Genomic DNA, 5,683 nt, shown 5'->3' with positions numbered 1-5,683 from the left:
ATTTCCTCGGAATTCCGTCGGAAAATTCCGAGGGATTTCAGAGGAAAAAAGAAATTCCGAGGAATTATTTCCGACGACGTATTTCGTCGGAATTGCGTCGGAATAACGATATTCCGACGAAATTCCGACGATTTTTTCCCTCAGAATCCTTGATGTTTTCTTGTAGTGCATGAACCTTCAGTTCACAGTACTCGAACTCGATAGCCTAACACCATAAACCCACCGAGAAGCAAACAAACAAACGCCATAAGATTAAGCTCCCTCCTCAACTGAGCCTTCATCAGAGAACCTAACATCCCCAACCTCTATGTAAAGCTTCCATTAACCGAAGCCACCGAGGACAAGAAGGACACAAGACACTCCGGAAAAGATAATTATTCAAGGCCAGGAGAAGGACTCCAAAACACGGAGATAGCGGCGACAAGAACCTGAATCTTCTCAAAGGTGTTAGACATGTTCTGCTTTCCTCACACCACCTCACCAACAACACACAAAACACACCAAAAGCACACCACTTTTATCACCGTTGCTGTAATCAAACCCAAGAAGCCAAACACCAAGACCCAACAAGAATGCCTCAGGAGCGTTCTCTATCACCCACTACGGCTCCAAGGCCACGTAGCCAACCCACCGCTATAACAGAACGGAAAAACGTATCGTCAACCCTGAAGCAAGACTAGATTGCAAGAGAAAGGAAACCCTAGGAAGCGTAGTTGGATCTTCTCTGGAAACCTGACAAACTGACTTCACCATGCGAAAACCCTCCCCCCTACCGCGCCTTGACTCCAGAATAAGCAGAACCACCGTTTACATCGAACATCTCAGCGAGCTAAAGACGAAATCGAAGATGGAAGCCGAACCAGAGCTCAGACAAGACGGTAAGAGGATAGAGTCTAAAGAGAAGCAAAGAACTCACTAACTGACGGGAGAAGGATGGTTCCGGTGACGGTACGGTCGCTCACGCGCCGGCCGTACACCAGCCCCAAAACCAGATCTACTTTTCTCTCTCTTAGTTTTTTGAACCAATCAGTTCTTATCTGGAACAATCTAATAACACCATTATCCGAGTTGTTTAGGGGTGCTTATCAACTGTGGTCCTGCAAAAACAACAAGCGTCGCAGCTTCTCAGTCTAAATTAAGCGCCGTGTTTTATCAATGCTTGCACTGTTCTGCGGGCTTCACTGACACGTGACGGTCTGCGATTGGTTCATTTTTAATTATTCTTTTTAAATCATACAAAAAACTTTAAAAAAAAAAAAAAAAAATTAAGGACCCTATTTGGGGTGCTAAGGTTAATGGTGCTCTAAATATCTGAACACTCAAGATCTATCCACAATCACTGAATGTTTATGACGTTATGAATTATACCATCATATATATGCAAGAATTTATGTATAAATTAAAATTTGAATGAACATGAGCTGTTTCTTTCCAAGTAGTAGGCCCGATTTGTTTAATTTTTACTAACATTTAGTACCAAAAAAGAAATAAATGTAATGGACCTGCAACAATACAAAAGCCGCTGACTTATAAAATGTACATTCCACGAGTTAAGAAAAAAAATTACACCACACTCAATCAAGTTGGAAAAACTCTAGTGTGGATGATTATACTTAAATAATCAAAACTCGTACAAATTAAAAGTCATTTTACTTGTACTTTTCCTAAGTACATGTTTTAAGCTGTAAACTATAATCCGGGATAGTCACCGAAAGAATCAATATACACAATAATAATACTAAAAGGAAGATATGAACTCCATTGAGCATATCCACGTAGGACCAGAAAATCAAGCCAATCAAATTGTCTTAAGATGCCATGTCAGCTTAGTAAAAAAAAAAATAACTTTACGTGGAGATTCGTTCTTCTTCTTCGACGCATTTCCAATGTTGGGTTTCTCTCGCCAACCCTTCGGCTACCGTTCTCCCAAAAGCCTCCCCGTAACGCCTAATTTATGGTTACCTTACTCTCATCTCCACTTCATTACATTCTCAGTTTAAGTCTCTGTTCCAATTCTTCTTTTTGAAGGCGGTTCGATTTCTCACCAAACAGAAGCTAAAAAAAAATGGGGATTTTCCAATTATACATTTCCGACTTGGAAGAAAGGAGGCGAGCTTATTGGGGGTGAACATGGTATTGCATGACAAGAAGGTACTGATAATCTAAATTTATTTATAAAATCTTGATTTAAGGAACACCTCATTCGGTCTGCCTAAAATTCCCACTGTTTTCATTTGCAGTCGACGTTGATACGAGGTACCATCACCTCACATCAGCTTAGTGTGTTCTATATTGCTAGAAGCAATAGTCACTTCAAACTGTGCGCCTCTCCTGTCTGTATTCGATTTACCGAGCATACCAGCTTTGTCGAGGTGACTGAAAAAAATCAGGTTTTGCAAGTATGAGCAGCTAATGGTTCTCGCTAACACCAACGTAGATTTGCGCGGTATGTATTTAATCTTAATCTTACAATTATACTACCTCAGTGGCGGGTGTATATTACAATTATGTACATTTCAGATATTTTTGGTCAGGATAGGAGTATACACACCATCTACAATGACGAAAACGAGTAGATACAGCGTGTTATGGTCACGATCCATCTGGCCAGGTGCGTAGCCCCTACGCAAGCACCATTAAGTTTTAAGTTTTAAAAGTTTTATTTAACATGATAGATGTTTCTTACTGATAAACCCCATCAACCTCTGCAGGTCAACCACTGTGTGTCAGTGTGTTTGATAAGGTTGCGTGACAAGTTAGTACTCTTGGATGTGGAGATAAAAGGTCATGATTGCAACCAACATAAATCCCAAATTATTTGTCTGTGCATATGTGATTTACAATTACATGAACGCATCAATTTTCATGCTCTCTTAATCTGTCTGTGCAGATCGCTTAGTCCTAAACGTCACATTAGGGACACAGTTCTACTTTTATCATGAAAGCCAAGCCACTCAGTGTTTCTTAAAAGAGTCCGTTATTTCTTCTTACAATTAGTTACTACTTCACGATTATTACGGCGTTAGTTCCCACATTAAACATCCCAGATGCAGGTTCTGCAGAGCAGAGAGTGGTTCCTCTGGTGGTATATCTTCCAAACTCTCTGAACTTAATATCTACGTTCTGAATTCACCCCTACATGTACGTTCACTGAATAAGGATCACTCTTATTATTGCATTTAGCTCAGTTCTCATGTGTACTGTCACAACATGACCAATTTACATGTGTTGTTATTTTTTTGTGGTCTCTCCTTTTTCATACTGCTCACAATTAACCAATCAAAATGTCTCTTACTTGAAAATAAGAGACTTTTTTGCTGCTTGCTTTCTGCGTTTGCTCATTTATCTAGGCTTCACATTTGAAAAAAATATTGTCAGCAACTGTGGAGTTTCTAATATAGCACCCCATAAGTGATGATATGTCTGTAGCTGTTAAACTTTCTATGGTCCCAAATCCAGTGGTGAAAAGCAGTTGTTCGTATCACACAACCGGGCCAGATGATGTTCCAATTATTGAAGGATGTCCAGCCAGCACTGACTCAGAGCCTGCACATACTGATTCAGTCCTGACCTCCACTGAGACTCCCATTGATGTTGAAAAGGCCCCCAGTTCAAAGTAAGCTCGAAATACTGATCACTCCAACTATGGAGACTTGGAATTTGCAAAATTCAATTCCATTGTTTGTTTCAAAATTTTATGTTTTTCTTCAATAATGCTGTAATCCACATACTTTTACTTAGCACCAAAGTGTTTTTGTTTACTTATCTTTGGTACAATGCCATTTAAATAGCTGAGTTGGTTATGAGCATTATTTAATTTGAATTATTTTTAAATTAGTGGACGTCATCTACTGCACTAAACCTAACAAAATAATCTCCTGATTTTTTTGGGTACATGGCCTCATTTAGGTTATGTATATTTAAGGTTTTGAGCTGTGTAAACCCTCGCATTTGCTGTAATTATTTTAGTGGGCTTAACCACTTCATATTGGTAAGATAGTTATCGCAATGTTTTTTTTTTTAACTCTGAAAAAAAAAAACATGTTTCGAGAAAGAAAGAAACACAACCACTTCTCTAAAACAAATCGATCAAGCAAACCAAACCAAATCAAATAAAAAAAAAGAATCATAGCCTAAAACACGTTTTCCCACCCGATACTCTTCCACTCCAGTTGACATCACCTTATACTCTTATTGACCTCGTATCTTCCTCCGCAAGCAAGCTCCTTAACCAAGATGGACTACCTTGAGCTACATATGATTGATATCTCCTTTCCTTTGTCACACTCCGAGCAATCATAAAAGCAGCTTTGTTAGCCACTATCTTTACTGAGCTTACCTTCCAATCTTTAACTTTATTCAAGGCATCCCTTAATTTCTCACCGTACGCCCAAAACGCTGGCCACGCCTTAGGTTTGTTCACAGAGCCCACCAACTCATAGTCCTCCAACTCAAAACACACTTTCTGCAATCTGTGAGAATTCATACTCTCCGCTGCCCAGATTAAACCCAAACGTCTAGCCTCCAAAGCGACGACACACCATTTATAGCTCTTCTGCTATGGAGCAATGTTTCACCTTCACTATTCCTTACAATCCAGCCTAAACCCGCCATACACGTCGCTTTAGACCATGAGATTCCAATATTGCACTTCACTCTTTCACTCTCTGGTACTGTCCATACGTTACCATCCCGAGGCCTCTGATTCCTATTACCCATTTCCGCTTTTTCTGCTGCCACAACCTCAGTCTAGCGCATGGACTCCTCACGACATTTTGTGACCGTATCCTCTGCCTCATACTCTTTTCCTTCGAAGTAAAATGTATTCTTGTTCTTCCACAACATCCATAAGATCCACGGGAAACTACAACTCACATCCTTTGGCACTCTAGAATATTTTCCAGTATCCAGCAAATGACTAAAATTTTCATATAAAGATCTATATTCAAAACCTCGTTGCGGAAATGGAAAACCCGACGTCGCCCACACCAGTCGAGCAGCAGGACATGTGAATAAGACGTGATTAATGGACTCTCCTTCTTCCCCACATCTTTGACATCGGGAATCCACCTTCATCCCTCGAGCAATACACTCCTCTGAAACCCCTAGAGCATTTGACAGAGCCCTCCACATAAAGATTTTGATTTTGGGAGCAGTGTTCACCTTCCACACTTGGCTATGCAAGTCATTTAGTGATGGTTTACTCCGAGCAGCCACTCTCACTTCAGACTGATCCAGAGAACATGCCAACTAGTACCCCGATTTCACAGAGTAAGCTCCTCATCTGTTATGGACCCACTCATACGAATCCTCCTTACCAACAGCAGGCTTCATTTTGAGAACTAGCTCAATATCACTCGGGAAGAAAACTTCCTCCAGCTTTCCTCGATCCCATCCTCTTGTTTGTGGATTAATAAGATCACAAACCTTAAGATCAAGATAACTTCCTCCAGTTATCGCAATGTTTATGCATAGTAAAAATTTAACCTTTTATTGGTTACCAAACTTAAATCCAGAGAAAATTAAAAATTTATGGAAAACCACAATAAAAGTTGATCACCAGACGTAAACTTAGAAAAAATTAAAAAAATTAATGGAAAACCACAATAAATATAGTTAGGGAAACAAAAACAGCATATAAACCAAATAAAAAAGAAATTTAACTACAAATAAATAATATAAT

The 5,683-nt window shown here is 39.6% G+C and overlaps 1 long non-coding RNA gene across 5 annotated transcripts; it reads left to right on the top strand.

Annotated features, from left to right (window-relative positions):
• Positions 1–1,882: 1,882 nt before the first annotated feature.
• LOC106299061 lies at positions 1,883–3,796 on the top strand. 5 transcript variants are annotated; one of them, XR_001261668.1, is made up of 6 exons: positions 1,883–2,151; positions 2,241–2,446; positions 2,521–2,611; positions 2,712–2,784; positions 2,891–3,085; positions 3,460–3,796. It is a non-coding gene; the product is annotated as an uncharacterized LOC106299061 (long non-coding RNA). The 5 variants fall into 5 exon arrangements; XR_001261667.1 differs by having other exon boundaries at positions 2,891–3,141; XR_001261666.1 differs by having other exon boundaries at positions 2,540–2,611; positions 2,891–3,796.
• The last annotated feature ends 1,887 nt before the right edge of the window (positions 3,797–5,683 follow it).

The sequence above is a fragment of the Brassica oleracea genome, chromosome C6 (genome assembly GCF_000695525.1).
Source record: "Brassica oleracea var. oleracea cultivar TO1000 chromosome C6, BOL, whole genome shotgun sequence".
NCBI classification, from domain to species: domain Eukaryota; kingdom Viridiplantae; phylum Streptophyta; class Magnoliopsida; order Brassicales; family Brassicaceae; genus Brassica; species Brassica oleracea.
This window is presented reverse-complemented; position numbering and strand designations above follow the sequence as displayed.